Here is a 16932-nt window from a genome sequence, read left to right as displayed (position 1 = left end):
TCTCAAACCACTACACTAATTCTGTAAAGTAGGAGTTATTAACCACCTTTTCGTGGATGAGGAAACTGACTCGGAAGCGGGAAGGCACTGGTCCAACGGCGCAGGGCGGGGAAATGGTAGAACCAGATTCTGATTCTAAGTGAGTCTGGTCTTTCCCTGTGCCATGCCACCTCCTGGCCTGAAGCTAAGCCCTGACATGGTTAGTTAGAGAACACCCACTTGATGGATCTCGATGGAAGAAACTGTTTTCCTCTGTTAGGCAACGTGATTTTCTGCAGAAAGGGAGCTTGGTACTTAAGTGTGCTTCATCAATGTTTTCCTCCCTCTCCTCCCCCCCTTTACTATTTGCTGGAACTGAGGTTTGATAAAAAAAAAAAAAAAAGCTTTACCCATTCACTTCATTAGTCAGCTAAATGGCAGAGAAAACATCCAAAGAGAAACGCGGAGCTTAGCCACTTCCTTTAGCCTCTTGTCCAGCCCAGGCACATTTCCTAGAGCATCCACAGAACAGGGACCTTCACAACAGAGGAGGGCACCGGGGTAGCTCCGTCAGTTGAGTCTGCCTTGAGGGGCGCCTGGGTGGCTCAGTCGTTAAGCGTCTGCCTTTGGCTCGGGTCATGATCCCAGGATCTTGCGATCGAGCCCCGCGTCGGGCTCCGTGTTTGGCGGGAAGCCTGCTTCTCACACTCCCGCTCGCCCTGCTTATGTTCCCTCTCTCGCTGTGTCTGTCTGTCAAATAAATGAATAAAATCTTAAAAAAAAAAAAAAAGTAGAGTCTGCCTTGGGCTCAGGTCATGATCCCGGGGTCCTAGGAAGGAGTCCTGCATCATGCTCTTTGCAGGGAGCCTGCCCCTCCCCTCTGCTCACGCTCTCTCTCTCTCTCAAAATAAATAAATAGAATCTTAAAAAACAAAAAAAGGCCAGAGAGGAGGTGTGGGTTCCACCAGTTGGCAGCAGTTACATTAAGTTTGTCTAAATAAAGTTTGTTTCTTCTAACTCCAGGCTCAGGGAAACTCATGTTTCAGAGGTTAGGAAGCAGACCTGATATTTGGTTCATTTCCTAATAAAACGAAGTTTTTAACTGGAAGACAAAGAAAGGAGAAGCACATCTGACATATTATTAACACCTGGACATGTTATTAACACAGCTGCCTCTATAAATCCTAGGATGGAAAAAATGGAAAGGCATCTATCAATGTAGGCTGTGTTAGAGGAAAGTCTCCATTGGCCCTAATCACACTCATCACATGCAGACCTGTGCACGCACACACACACACACACACACACACACACACACACCCCGAGGAGTTAAAAAGACAGAACCTTGGGCCTCCGCCTCAAAATGTCTCAGTGAGTCAACAAATGTTTGTAGGAATAGACGGTTTATAAAGAAAATAAAGTGAATGAAAGCAAACAAAAATCCTGTTTTTGTTGTTGAAGAAACAAATGATCGAATAAATATTTGTTCCTGTAACAAATATGTACTAATCAACTACCCTAGGCCTAGTGTTTGGTGCTGGGGCTGGGAGAGCAAACAGTCAATGGTAAATGAAGGACAGTGCTCACTGGCCTTTACAGATTCCCAGCCTGTTGGGAGAGAGACACAAGTCAACAGACAACTTCAAAACCCTGGGGTAAGGGCTACAATATCAACTCTGTTCGGGTTCTCATTCCTACCGGCCACCCATTTGTCCTCAAACTAAGCTACAGATCAAAAACAGTCCCGATCCAAATCCCAGCGGGCTTTTTGGGGTAGAAATTGACAAGCTGCATTACAAAATTCATATGGAAATATAAAGTGCCTGGAATAATAGTCCAAACAACTTTTAAAAGAAGCTCTAAGTTGAGAAAATAACTCTGATTTCAGTACTTATTATAAAGTCAAGGCAATCGAGATACTGTGGTCTTGGCACAAAGTGTGCCTGGAGGGTGGAAGATGAGTGGTCTTGGAGAGAGATGGGCCATGGCCCATTCTGAGACTGGGGCTTAGCTCTGTCTCCTACTAGCTGTGCTCTCTGGGCTTCAGAACAGGGGTAAATTAGATGATACCTCGGTTTTCTCACAGCTCTGACAGGTCAAGTGTACGGGGCACAACTATGGCCTGTCCTTGGGTTGAGAAGTCATGGATTTCACAAATAACTTGAGAACAACCCTGGGCCTTCATAAGCAGGGGAGCCTAGCAGATTGTGATGAGAGAAGGGAAAAGCAAGTGGGATGGAGTCACAGTGTTCACATCACACACACACATGCACACACACACACATGCACACACACACATGCATGCACACACACATGCACACATGGGCCAAGGAGGAAGTAAACCCTCAGACCAACAAGTATTGGCTAATTCCCTCTTCCTCCCCTGCTGCTTCTGGCCAGAATATCCGGCTGTCCAGTGAGGCGATCTCCCAGACTCCTCGCCACATGGACTTTGCCTCCTGCATCCTTCCCCATCAAACCACAACCTTCTCTCCCTGAAGTTGTGAGGGCTGCTTTGACAAGAAGTGAAATCAGCCTGGTCCCAAACTTCTGCTTCTCATCCAGTGTCCTGGGGCAGTTCCGGAACCTCTCTGTGCCACAGTGCCTTCTCCGGGGCGGTGGGGCTAACAGTCGTACCTCTCAGTGTGAGGGCGCTGCTGTGGGTTAAATAGTAGAGTGCTGAGGGCAGTACCTGATAGTCACTCTGTTACCAGTATTATTATTTGGTTTATTCTATTCTCCCGGACAGGCCATGGCAGATACCACTGTTTGTCTCTGAGAGCCAAGGAATCCACTGGGAGGGATGAAAATGAAGAGATAGGAGAGAAATGGCTGTGGTCACAGGGCTCACCAGGCTTGTCACTCCCATCCCACCCGCCAAATCTATCTCTCCTCTTTTCCTCTCTGCCCCAGCGTCCTGCCCCCTCCGCTTTGACTTGTTTTTCCCCTCCTTCTGAGTTAGGAATCAAGCCTGGGACATGGGGACGGAAAGGGGGAGGAGGAGGTAGGGAAAGAAGGGGAAAGAAAAGAGGAGGAAGGGAGATTTCTTTTTCTTACTTTCCTTCCTTTTCTTTTCTTCCAGTCTGACTTCTAGAAAGGGGCCTAGATCCATCCCAGCCCTGCACCTTGGTGGAAAGAACTGCTAACTGTGTTGTAATCATTCTATATTAGGCAGGTTCCTTGTCCCCAAAGTCACACCAGCCGAGGCTAGCCAGCCCGGTGAGCCTCACTCTGAAGTGCAAGCTCTTTCTAGTCCCCCATCCCTGGGAACAGATGGGAGTGCCCACCCCCACCCAACTCCCTCAGGAGGGCATGTATCCTGCCGCCACCCCCTTACCCTCTGCTGCCCCACTCCCAGCAGCCTGACAGGCCTTCCCCTCTCAACTAAAGCATGGTAAATGAAGGACAGCGCTCACTGGCCTTTACAGATTCCCAGCCTGTTGGGAGAGAGACACAAGTCAACGGACAACTTCAAAACCCTGGGGTAAGGGCTACAATATCAACTCTGTTCGGGAGTGCCCACCCCCAATTTCTGTCAACTTCACTGCATCCAATGTTTGATGTTCTCTGACGTTTTCTGACCTTAAGACAAGGATTAAATTTTTTTTTTAAGATTTTATTTATTTATTTGACAGAGAAATAGACAGAAGAGCACAAGCAGAGGGAGTGGCAGAGGGAGAGGGAGAAGCAGGCTCTGCACTGAGCAGGGAGCCCGATGCGGGACTCGATCCCAGGACCCTGAGATCATGACCTGAGCCGAAGGCAGACGCTTAACCCTCTGAGCCACCCAGGCGCCCCAGCAAGGATTAAATTTTTATCAGCAAAGTACAATGTTCATTGAGTTCAAGTCCTTGGTAAATGTCACCAGCAGTGGAGTCCAAACCTACCCTCCCACCCCCCACCCCCACCTCTGGTCCCTGCCCCGCACTCAGTGGAGAACAGAAAGACTGGGGGGGGGGCTTCTCATGAGCCTGAGAGGTGGCATGCTTCCAGTGCCCTCCTCTGAGCCCAGGGCTGGCTATGGGCCCCAGAGTGAGCAGGGGCCCCTGGAGCTCCGTGGGTCCTCTGTCACCTTTAGTGACACAGTGACTCTTTGGAGGCTGAGCCTGCCTGTTTACCTGCTTCAGTTTTGATGGTTTCTACATGTTCCCACTGGGCCTCACTCTCTCTCCTCTCCTGTCCTCCCCTCTCCTCTGCCTGGGTCAGAATGCCATAATGGCGCTCTCTCCCTCTGTCTCCCCGCCCCCGATCCCCCTAATCCACAACCCCAGGGAGGACTAGCACACAGAAAGTGGTGAGCTGGGAAATAATGGAAATTATTCCTCTGCTCCCACGAGCACCCCTCCCATCTGTGTAAATGACCTTGGGGAGGGAGAAAGAAGCTGTTTTTCCTCCCAGGGTCCTCCTGGTCAGACAGGGGACAGGTCCCCACCTCCAAGCACATATATAATGCCCCAGAGGCCACCCAAGGACATGTGCAGTAGATATCGGGCCAGCGGGTGATGGAGGGCAGCATCAACCCTGGACACTGGCCTGAAGGTGCGGGTGGGAGGCAGGAGGAAGGCGGGGGTTTGCTTCGGAGGAGCCACTTGGGAAAATGAGAGGGCCCGGGGAGGGAGGAGGAGGCAGAGGTGGAACCAGATGGGCCACCCTGCTCCATCTGCATCCCCTATAATGAACTATCTGCCAGAGACTAATTTCCCCTCGAATGAAACTCCATTCTTAGGCCCTTCATCTGTGTATTCATTTCAGAGCAATTTCATTTTCCCTGATCCAGGGACAGGAGGAACTGCTGCAGAACAGGAACCTAAATGTGGTGTTTATTCTTTGGAGGGACTGCACCCTCCCTTCAGCCCACATCCCCAGCCCTACCTTCTCCTAGCCCAGCAGACAAGAGCAGCAAATATTTATTTCATGCCAGTTGCTCTACACAGACGTGTATGTTCCTTGTAACATCACTGGGAATGTTCCATTCTTAGCTTTACTGTATCAAAGAGGAAACGGAGACACCGTGAGGTTAAATAACTTGACCAAGGACACTCAGTTAGTAAGTAATGGTGTTCCGGAACCTGGACTGGATCGGCCGACAGAAGAACCAAGCGGCACCCAGAGATCTTGGAGAATAGGAGGTTTATTTACTGCCGGCGGGCTCAGAGGAGAGTGGTCTCCAAAGGTCTGAGCCCTGAACACAAAGGGGGCAATTTATACACTTCTACTTCCGCATACTTGGCACTTTTGGTGGGTGCACAAAGCAGGGCAGGGAGGGAGGAGGACCCAGATTGGTGCGTGCAGGAAGCAGAGTGGGGAGAAGACCCTGGATTGGTGCGCACGGGAAGCAGAGCAGGGAGAAGACCCCGGAAGAGCCCCGGGGCAAGGACTGGGACTCTCTTGCTGGCTCGGTCGGCCATCTTAGGACACAGATTTTCCTTATCAATGGGACCTGGTTCAAAGCCCCATGGCCTGGCTCCCAGGCCACAACCTGACCCACTGCGCTTCACTGCCTCTTGGATGAGCCACAAGTTTACTTCCTCTACGTAGGCAAGTCAAGCAGAGCCCCCTCTGGAAGCCTGAGACCTAGGCTGTTCCAGAAGCCCTTAGTAGAGGCTGAAGGAGGTCAGGACTCAGGATGGAGGCACACTGCGACAGGTGCAAGAGTGGAGGGGGGAACTGGAGCAAGTGTATCTGCAGCCAGCAACAGCCATGAAGACCAACCATGGCGGCATCCGTCTAGAGGAGCCATGGGACCAATCCTCTCACCGGCCATTCACTTCTCAGACAAGGTCTCCCGGTCCAGAGCAGAAATGTGCTGCCCAAGGCTGCCCATCGTAGGGACATGTATGCCTCCAGGCAACGTGGCTCTCGGGAGAGGCTGCTGAAGTCCTCTCTGATTCTTGGTCTCTTTCCCACTGCTCTCTGAGCCCCTCGTGGTGCTCCCTCTCCTTAGGGAATAACTGTCAACATGGGGCTGCTGGTTCCAAAACTAGACAAAGACATAACAGAAGAAAACTGTAGACCAAGATCACTCATGAACACAGATGTAAAAATCCTTAACAAAATATGAGCACATCAAATCCAACAATGTATAGAAAGAAAAATACATCATGATCAAATGGGGTGCCACCCAGGAACGGTGTGAAATTGGTTTAACATTCAAAAATCAATCATTAATCTACCATATCAGTCAACTAAAAAAGGAAAGCTATATAATCATCTCAATAGGTGCATAAAAGCATTTGACGAAATTCAGCACCCATTCAGGATAAAATTTCTCAGCATACTAGGAATAGAAGAGAACATCCTCAGTCTCATAAAGAATACTTATGAAAAAAAGCTCCATCATTTCTGCAGTATTGCTATACACTGAAGGTTTACATCCTCCCAAAATTCATATGTTGAAGTCCTAATCCTCAAAGCAATAGTATTTGGAGGTGAGGCCTTTGAGAGGTAATTAGGTCCTGAGGGTGGAGCCTTTGTGAAAGCAATTAGTGGCTTTATAAATAAGAGAAGACAGGAGAGAGCTGTTTCCTTGCCACATCATATGAGGATATAGCAAGCAGGCGTCCATCTGCAAACCGGGAAGAGGGCTCTCGCCAAGAACTGAGTCAGCTGGCACCTTTATATTGGGCTTTCCAGCCTCCTCCAGAACTGTGAGAAATAAATTTCTGCTGTTTAAGCCATCCTGCTCTGGTAGTTTTATGACACTAGCCCAAACAGACAAAGACAAATATTGTATTGGTTGCAGTGATCAGCCAGGTTGTGTGTGGGAGAAGACCGCACATGGGCTGCAATGCAGAAGGTATTCATTAGGGGCCATCTTAAAGGCTGGCTACAAGTGCCGAAGTAATTCAATAGGGAAAGAGAAGTCCTTTCAACAAATGGTGCTGGAATAATGGGATATCTATATAGGAGAAAATGAACTTCAACCCCTACTTCACACCATATATAAAACTTAACTTGAGGGGTGCCTGGGTGGCTCAGTCAGTTAAGCATCTGTCTTCGGCTCAGGTCATGATCTCAGGGTCCTGGGATCAAATCCTGTGTCGGGCTCCCTGCTCTGCAGGGAGTCTGCTTCTCCCTCTCTCTCTGCCCCTCCCCACCATTCATTCTCTCTCTCTCTCCCTCTCTGTCTCCAATAAATAAATAAAATCTTTTAAAAAATAATTTTAAAAAACGTAACTTGAAATGAATTATAGATCCAAACATAACAGCTAAAACTCATAATTCAGAATAAAAAAACAAAGGAGAAAAATCCATGCAGCCTTGCATAAGGCAAAAGATTTCTTAGGTAGGACCCAAAAATCATAAACCATAAAAGAAAATGATGATCATTGGACTTCATCAAAACTAAAACGTTAGGGGTGCCTGGCTGGCTCAGTCAGTAGAGCACGTGACTCTGATCTCGGGTTGTGAGTTCAAGCCCCATGTTGGGTGTAGAGATTAAACAAACAAAACTAAAACTTTACTCTTTGAAACATAGAGTTAAGGGGCGCCTGGGTGGCTCAGTCGTTGAGCGTCTGCCTTCGGCTCAGGTCATGATCCCGGGGTCCTGGGATCGAGCCCCGCATTGGGCTCCCTGCTCAGCGGGAAGCCTGCTTCTCCCTCTCCCACTCCCCCTGCTTGTGTTCCCTCTCTCGCTGTGTCTCTCTCTGTCAAATAAATAAATAAAATCTTTAAAAAAAAAAAAAGAAACATAGAGTTAAGAAAATGTAAAGACAAGCCACAGACTGAGAGAAAATAATGCAAAACATATCTGAAATATATATTAAAAAATTTCTACAGCTCAATAATATAAAACAAATGACCTGACAGAAAGGATCAAAAGATTTGAACAGACACTGCAGTAAAGAAGGTTTATGAATTTTAAGAATGGGCACATGAAAAGGTGCTAAGCATCATTACTTATTAGAGAAATAAAATCTAAAAATAGAATAAGATGCAACAGGACACCTAGTAGAATAACTAAAATTTAAAAGGCTTACAATACCAAGTGTTGGTGAATATGTGGAGATGACTAGAATGTTCATATGCTCCTGGTGAGATTGTAAAGTGGCTCAACCAGTTTGGTAGCTTCTTACAAAGTCATTTTCCATATGACCCAGCAATTCTATTTCTAGGTATTTAGCCAAGAAAAAGGAAATCATAGGTGCACACAGACTGGTTCAAATGTTCATAACAGCTTAATTCAAAATAGCCAAAAACTGGGAAGAAGTCCAAATGTCTACAGACAAGAGAAAGGATTAAACAAATTGCACTACAACCGGTCGATGGACTATCACTCAGCAATCAAAAGGAGTAAACTACTGATCCTTCCAGCAATAGGGAGGATTCTCAACATTACCCTGAGTGAAAGAAGTCAGACACAGAAGAGTTCATACTGTATGATTCCATATATATGAAATCCTGGGAAATACAAACATACAATCTATGTTTGTAGGGTTGCCTGGAGCCCAGGTATGAGGGGCGGGGGGAAGGGTAGCCAGGGACAGGGCACAAGGGAACTTTTGAGCGGATGAAAATGTTCTGTATCTTGATCAGGGTGGTGGTATACAAATGTGTCAAACCTCATCAAAATGTCCATTTAAAATGGGTGCATTTGGAGCGCCTGGGTGGTTTAGTGGGTTAAGCGTCTGCTTTGGGCTAGGGTCACGATCCCAGGGCCCTGGAGTCCATCCCAGCGTTCTGGGATCGAGTCCCGCATCTGGCTCCCTGCTCAGCGGGCAGTCGGCTTCTCCCTCTCCCCCTGCCGCCCCCCCTGCTTGTGTTCTCTCGCGCTCTCTCTCTCAAATAAATTAACAAAATCTTTTTTTAAAAATTAAGGAAGCGCAGCATTCCATTAGGCTTTACCTTTTGTACCCCTCCATTTGCTCCCACAGGGCCCGGGGCCTCTGTCTGAGACTTTCTCCGAGTGCCACAGGGCCCGTCCTCCAGAGTGACCCAAGAGTTAACACGGCCGGGGCACCTGGGTGGCTCAGTTGGTTAAGCGACTGCCTTTGGCTCAGGTCATGATCCTGGAGTCCCTGGATGGAGTCCCGCATCGGGCTCCCTGCTCAGGGGGAGTCTGCTTCTCCCTCTGACCCTCCTCCCTCTCATGCTCTCTGTCTCTCATTGTCTCTCTCGCAAATAAATAAAATCTTAAAAAAAAAAAAAAAGAGTTAACACGACCACTGAGCAGGCAGAGAGGGCACAAGTTCGGTCCCAAAGGCAGGCCGGAGGAGGGGATGGGCGGCGAAGGGCTGGGGGCCGAGGCCAAGCCGGCCGCGTGGGGTATTGCGCCGCCAACCGCGCAGGGCCAGGCCTCTCAATGACACGCGCCGCCGCCCGCCAGCTCTGGCCACCACCGCGCGGAGGCGGGATGCGCCCAGCGGACTCGGAGAGCCTGTCCCCGCGGCGGGGACCCCGCCCTCGCGTCCCAGAGGCCTCGGGATGGCACCGTGGCGTCCCGAGACCTGGATGCACCCGACTCGGCGGGACCGGCGCGAGCACGCGGTCCGCTGCAGGCCACCGGCCCCGCGGGCAGGCAGGAGCCCGGCAGGCGAACCGCCTAAGGGGGGCCGCGGTCGGAAAGGAGATGCTTCCCTGGGGGGAGCACCCCGCCCGGGAGGTGACCCGCTCTGGCTGGTCGACCCGCTAATCGGCGTCGGGGCTCACTCGGGACGCGACTCCGCGGCTCGGAATCGCCTAGAGCTTTCGGGCACGCTGCGCCCCACTCCTGCCCCACTGAGGCGCGTCTTCCAGACGCCCCCCAAGTCTGCGCGCTCCAGGGCTCCCGCGGCGCCACCGCCGAGACCTTCCCCATCCCGCCGCGGCTGCCCGCACTGCTCACCGCGGAGACGCGCCTCCCTCCCCCAGTCCGGCACACATCCCAACACACATCCCAACACACACACACACACCCCTACACCCCGACCCCCCACTTCACCTCCGCTCCTTCTCCCTCTGGAACATCTAACTAATGTCTTCAATTGTAACCGTTTCCTTGTAAACTTAATTAAAAGATTTAACTGTAAAGATTGTTGATGTTCAATAGGCTTACTAAGCAGCTTAATGTTTAAAAATCAGCAATTGAAAGCAAACAATGTTTGCACATCTCCTTGGCTGGTGGCCGGCGTCCTAGCGCGCACCTGGGAGCTGGCAAGGAGCGCGAAAGAGACCTCGCCGCGTGGGAGCGACCTCGACCTTCCAGCCTTGAAGATTGTCCCAGGTATCAGTCCCAAGGAGAAAAATTCAGCGCTCTTATCCTCAGGGCCATGGCCATCAAGGCCTCATGGCTTCGTCTTAGGCAGAGAGGGAGCCCTTAGGGAGGGTGCAAAGCGGGACTTGGGGCAGCTTCCGTTGCTCCTGCAATTCGTTGTCTGCAGGAGCTCTGAGAGGCCCCGACAGCCCTCGTTTGGCCAGCTACCAACAGCTTTTCAGCGTCCACCTCTCAACCCTCGTCAAAAAACAGGAGATGCTCCATCACGTGCCTCCCGGGGCTCCGACCAGGCTCTGGCTGGAATATATCAAGCTGGGTCTGGGAATCCATGTGCATAAAAAGAACCGAAAGAGAAACGTAACCGTGTGCTAGAGTGAAAGAGAGACCAACGTCCCAAACCTGCTGCAAGCCCAAAGGCCCACCCTAAATAGCCTGTCCCTCTTGACCTCCCCTCTTGACCGCCAATTCCTAGGTATCTGGTCCCCTGCAGTTGCCACAGTCCATCTCCAAACTCATCCTCTAGCCTTTCCTTGCAATTAGCCAAATTTTGAATGATGGCCCCTTAAAACATCAGTAACCAAAAGTACCAATGCGTGCTTAGTAAATGTATCCTTTTGTCTGTATACTGCCCAGAAGGTGACTCCAGTGGAGGGGTTACGGACCTTGGGGAGGGCAGCAGGTTGGGATGCTGGGTTCTCAAAAAGCGCAGAGGCAGTCACCTGTCTGGTGCATGGGTGGGGTGCAGGCACTCACTCCTGATTGTGGGAGAGAAAAAAGGCAAACATCTGTTAGGGAATGGAGAGAGATCTCAGAGCTTGATAATATCTCCATCTTCCTCCCTCCTCCCTCTGGACCCCCAGGCAACCACTGCTTTTCGCTCAAGGCCTTACTACTTCTTTTATGGATTATTGCCAAGCTACTAACTGGTTTCTCTGTCTGTATATTCACCCCAGCATCTGGCCTGACAGTCCTATCTCTATTGTGGCAACCTGCTTCTGCCCTAGCCTAGGACCTTGCGAGTTTCTCTGTTGTCATGAGACACAACTCAGACTACGCGGCAGCCAGCTTCTTTCTGAGCTCACCCTTGGTCAATTTTCAGCCTCGTCTCTCATGGTCTCTCCTTACCTCTTATATTCCAGCCACAGCTAGCTACTTACTTGAACTCATCTCAAGCCTTCCTCCTTTATAAATGCTTTCCCCTTGGCCTTTGTAGACATGACACACAGACACACATAGACACACAGACACACAGACACACATACTTTTTACTTGGCTGATTCCCATTCACCTTTAAAGACTTGGTCCTCAGGATGCCTTCCTTATGCTGGGTTTAGTTTCTTTTCTAAATAGTTTCTACTATAGCACAGAGAATACACATCTATCATGACACTTATTACCCAGTTCATCCCTCAACCCCTCCCATCTTTTCTAAGCATTAACGGTAAAGCATTTGGACTCTGGGCAGCTCAGTCCTGGAGGAGATGGCCAGAACACAATCCATGTGTGCTGCAAGAATATGAGCTTTCGGGCACACCTGGGTGGCTCAGTCGGTTGAGCCACTGACTTTCTGTTTCAGCTGAGATCATGATCTCATGCGTTTTGGGATCCAGCCTGGGATAAGGCTCCTGCTCAGCGGGGAATCTGCTTGTAGATTCTCTCCCTCTGCCCCTCCTCCGGCTCTCTCTCTCTCTAAAATAAATGAATAAATCTAAAAAAATATATATATATATATATGAGCTTTAGAGCTGAGCAGATGTGGGTTCAAACCCTATTTGGCTTTTTTATCCTGTGTGATCTCTGGCAAATTACTTAACCTCTCTGAGTTTAGAGTCCTTGTCTGTAAAATCATAATAGTAATACCCACCTTATGGAATTGTTGTGAGGATTAAATGAGACAATTCACATAAAAAACGTCTGCCCCTCAATTCTCACTTAGCATGTGCTTTTTCCTGGTCCTGAATTCCCAGCCAGTGAGACAGTTAATGAAGGCCCTCAGACTTTTTTCCCTTTCTGAGCTTTTGCATCTGTACATTGCTATCAATAACATGTCACAGGGTCTTGTGGAGATTAACTGATTCAAGGTTATGTGAAGCCAGTTTATTGAATTATAATGTTGTGGTAGGACTCAAGCAGGAAACACTTTTTTTAAAGAGTGGGGAGGGGCAGAAGGAGAGAGAGAGAGAGAGAAAGAGAGAGAACCCCAAGCAGATTCCATGCCCGATATGTGAGCCCGACGGGGGGCTCAACCTCACAACCCTCAGATCATGACCTGGGCTGAAATGAAGAGTTGGAGGCACTGACTGAGCCACCCAGGTACTCCAAGTAGAAAACGTTTTAGTTTTTTCTTTTCTCTCTTTTTTTTTTTAAGATTTTATTTATTTGAGAGAGAGTGAGAGAGAGAGAGAGTGCACAAGAATGGGGGAGGGGCAGAAGGAGAGGGAGAGAAGCAGACTCTACAGCTGAGCAGGGAGCCCGATGCAGGACTCCATTCTAGGACCCTGAGATCATGACCTAAGCTGAAGGCAGAAGTTTAATGAACGGACTGAGGCACCCAGGCACCCCAGAAACACTTTTATTCTTTATCATGCCTTCACCTTTAACCTCAACATGTGGACTCATTTTTGTGGTTCTGGATGAAATCTTGGGCAACTTCTGTGTATTTTTCTGGTTGCTTTCAGGTAGTAAATAGTCCTGGTCACTTTCATGAGTGAGAAAAGAGAAGGAAGTAATTGGTTAGCATTTACATTAATACACTCATATTAATGTAAGGAAGAAATACTTGTAAACACTACAGTCTTCATTGCTATATCTGGTCATGTGGTCAAAGCTAGTGTTTTTAACTGATTCTCTAGTATTCTTTCCATATTCTCTTTGCTTTCAGCAAACACCTCACCTAATACAATCACTTAAAAATATCAATATTAACATGTTTTAACCTAGGCAGATAAGTTATTTTCAAAACCAGAAGATCCCACAGTTGAGGGTCTGGAAAGCAAACATTTCCCTAGTGGGTCACTAGGAGTAACAATGGGAGGAGCCATTCCCATTTTAACCCCTTGATTTTCAGATTGATGATCCTGGCTATGGAAGAAACCAGCACTATATATTGGTTGATCACTGGGGGGGGGCATATACAGCATTCTGGGGGACATTACCCTGCCCAGTGTTGGCACTCAACTCGTGTAGTCACTGAGTGTCCAAAAGATCGTTCTACCTTTCCGGGGCACCTGGGTGGCTCAGTTGGTTAGGCGACTGCCTTCGGCTCAGGTCATGATCCTGGAGTCCCGGGATCGAGTCCCGCATCGGGCTCCCTGCTCAGCAGGGAGTCTGCCTCTCCCTCTGACCCTCCTCCCTCTGATGCTCTCTGTCTCTCATTCTCTCTCTCTCAAATAAATAAATAAATAAATCTTTGAAAAAAAAAAAAAGATCGTTCTACCTTTCCTTCAGGCCATTTAGTTTAAGGTGATCAGGCACATTGTAATTCTATGAATTCTGTGAATTCTATGATCATGAGCCCATTACCATGTTTCATTTGCTGCTAAATGAGTTCCTTGGTCAGAAGCTATACTTAGTGGAATACCATGACAATAAATAAGATATTCTATAAGTCTCTGGATGGTGCTTTTGGCCGAAGCATGTGAACAGGGAAGGAAACTCCATGTCCACAGTAAGTATCTACTTGTGAGAAGAAGCACTGCCCCTTCCATTATGGAAGAGTTCCAATATAACCAACCTATCACCAGGCGGCTGGCTGCTCACCCTGGAAAATGGGCAGGGAAAGAATATGGCATCTTGATGTCTTGACTATTAAGAGCCTCCTCCAATGAGGTTGCACTTTGGTGAACACTCAAGTAAGATATGAATATTTTCACACTTTGTGTCAGTTCAGAATGGTTCAGCCACCTACCTCTTCCCCATCATCCGTATCACCAAGTTCCCAAATACAGTCCCTCCAAGACTCTGAACTAAAAGTCAAACCTTTAGCCATAGCACACACACACCCTTTCTTTAGGGTCTATCTATACCTCTGGCCATCTCTCCTTCCAGGCAAAATGAGCAATTATGTGTACCACTCAAATTTCTGCATACTGGGAAGACTTAAGAGTCCCCTCTGAGTGGGGCAGTAGTGAGTCAGCTCTCCACCTTCAGGTAGTACCCAAAATAATTCAAATCATGCAGAACCAACCCATCCGTGCAGAACCATCAGTAAAGCAGGTCAGCCTTTTTTTGTTCCTCAGTCAACTGGTCATAGAGAACTTCTTGTGAGACCACAGGCATGGGTTGAGAAAGAGGAGGCAGTTTAGTAGAAGTAAGAGCCATGGGAATCTGAGGCACTTGTTCATGCAACTCCTTTTGCCTTTAAGCCTTGCTCAAGTCCAATCATGTATACGTACCTTTTCCACCGATAAGGGAATGCTGCTGTGAATGCTCATCTTTATGGCTTTGTGGCCAAAGAACACCCTGTTTATGATGGGCAGCTCAGGTCATCGGTAACATGGTGATTCACAGTCAAACATTCAATCTCTAGTAGCGTCCAATAAATGCTGGAAGCTATCAAAAGGAAACTAGTTATCTGAAGAGAAAGGCATAGTTTGATCTGTAACCCTAAGGGTTTACTCTGATTCATCTTCAGAGGCTACCAAGGGCTCTACACAGTGTCTGTGGCTCCATATGGTACCAGACACTTCAAGCACCATCGGATGTGACAGTCAGTATGGCCCAAGGGGCGGATAAGTTGGTACAGCAGCCTATACTTTTTTTGCAGAGACTTCTCCTGTTCTGGATCCTGCTCAAAGCTGGAAGACTTTTGACTTTTCTGACAAATTAGTGAGAGCAGCAGGCCCAAATGAAGAACATGTTATTTTTGAAATCCAAGGAGGCCCACTAAGCATCGTACCTCTTCCTTACTGGTAGGAGAAGCCAAAGGCAGCAACTTGTCTTTCATCTGAGCAGAGATGTTTTGTCATGTCCCCAGTCACCAGGCTCCTGGAAAATTTACCAGGGTGGCAAGCTCCCTAATTTCTGTAGGATTTATTTCACACCATCCTGCATGCATGGGTCTTACCAAAGTGTCTAGAGTACTCGCTAATTCCCACTCACCAGGTCCATTCAGCACGATGGCATCCGTGTGGTTGACAAAGCCCTGAGCAAGGAGAGTGAAGGTGTATGGCTGGCCCTACCAGTTGAAAGTAAAATGCTTCTGGTGATCTTTACGAACAGGTGTAAAGAAACGACATTTGCCAGACCAATAGCTGAATAACAGGTGCAAGGGATGTCTTTGCTTCACTAGAGAAATCATGTCTGGAATAGAAGCTGAAATTGAGTCAGCCTAATTAAGTTTATGACAATCCACTGTTATTCCCCCAAATCCATCTGTATGCCACACAGGACAAACAGGTGAGTTGAAAGAGGATAATCACCATTCCTACATCCTTCAAGTTCTGACGGTGACGTTCATCTCTGCAATCTCTCCAGGAACGATATTGCTTTGGGCTTACCATTTTGGTAGGTACAGGCCCTTCTAGAGGCTTCTTCTTGACGTATCCCACCATTATAGCCCTCATTGCATATGTTAGTGAACCAATATGGGGTGGAAATGGAAGCGGTTCTTCTCATACCTATCTCTAATGATTCATTAGCAAAATGCTACTTCTCGCTCCTAAAGCCTTGGGCACCGCTGGTTTAGAGGTATTCATTCCCAAGACAAGAATATCTCCAGCAGGGGACACCAAAATGATTCCATTAAAATGGAAGTAGAGACTGCCACCTGGCTACTTTGAGTTCGGTTTTCAGAAATCTCAACCCTGCAGCTACAGGAAATACAGGTTTATTTTAAGGCAATCACAGAACAATCCTGCTCCCTTACCTATGTCTTGAGTTGGGAATTTAAAGCCCTGAGCTCATAGTTTTCTTTCACCACGTTCTTGAGTGCACTTGGAAGCAGCCGACTAACCCTACTGTATTCTTTATCTCCATTATATTGTTCAGTGGTAGCAACTACTTGGTCACCCAGAGCCTTACCTTCTATAGGTATTTGATTCCAGGTGAGTTTAGGTGACAATTAATGTACCTGTCTTGCCACTGTGTGCCATAGTCACGTGTCACCTTTACCCTTGGCAATAGGGTCATTAATGCCTTTAAATCTAACCATATTAACTCAAGATTCCTATCCTTAAGGTTCTATTCCTCCGGAATCATTTCTACTACCTGTAATATATTTGAGATTGATTTGATAATGACACTAATAGTGTTAACCAGGGTTCGATCAGGAAAGGAGAAACAGTAGCAGTATTGTGTAATAAGGGATTTATTAGAGGAATAAGGCCTTCTACATTTTTGGAGAAACTGGGGAAATATGCAGCTGAATGGAGAAGTTGGAGGATCAGAGAAAAGATACTAATCAGCCTTCTGAAATCAGGCATGTCCAGTTGTTAGAGCAGGATCTAGAGAGTTGGTGGAGTTTACATGGAAGGCTGTTGCCTCTGTATCTGGAGGTTGGCCTGGGGTTGCTGTTGGTCAGAAGGGCTGAGATTTGCTAAGAAAAGCTTGATATGAGGTCACCTGGGTGGCTCATTCGGTTAAGCATCCAACTCTTTTTTTTTTTTTAAAGATTTTATTTATTTATTTGAGACAGAGAGAATGAGAGACAGAGAGCATGAGAGGGAGGAGGGTCAGAGGGAGAAGCAGACTCCCTGCCGAGCAGGGAGCCCGATGCGGGACTCGATCCCGGGACTCCAGGATCATGACCTGAGCCGAAGGCA

This window comes from Leptonychotes weddellii, chromosome 4, assembly GCF_054177405.1.
Source record: "Leptonychotes weddellii isolate Sample4059 chromosome 4, ASM5417740v2, whole genome shotgun sequence".
Lineage (NCBI taxonomy): Eukaryota > Metazoa > Chordata > Mammalia > Carnivora > Phocidae > Leptonychotes > Leptonychotes weddellii.
The sequence above is the reverse complement of the archived record's forward strand: the minus strand, read 5'-3'. Positions refer to the sequence as shown.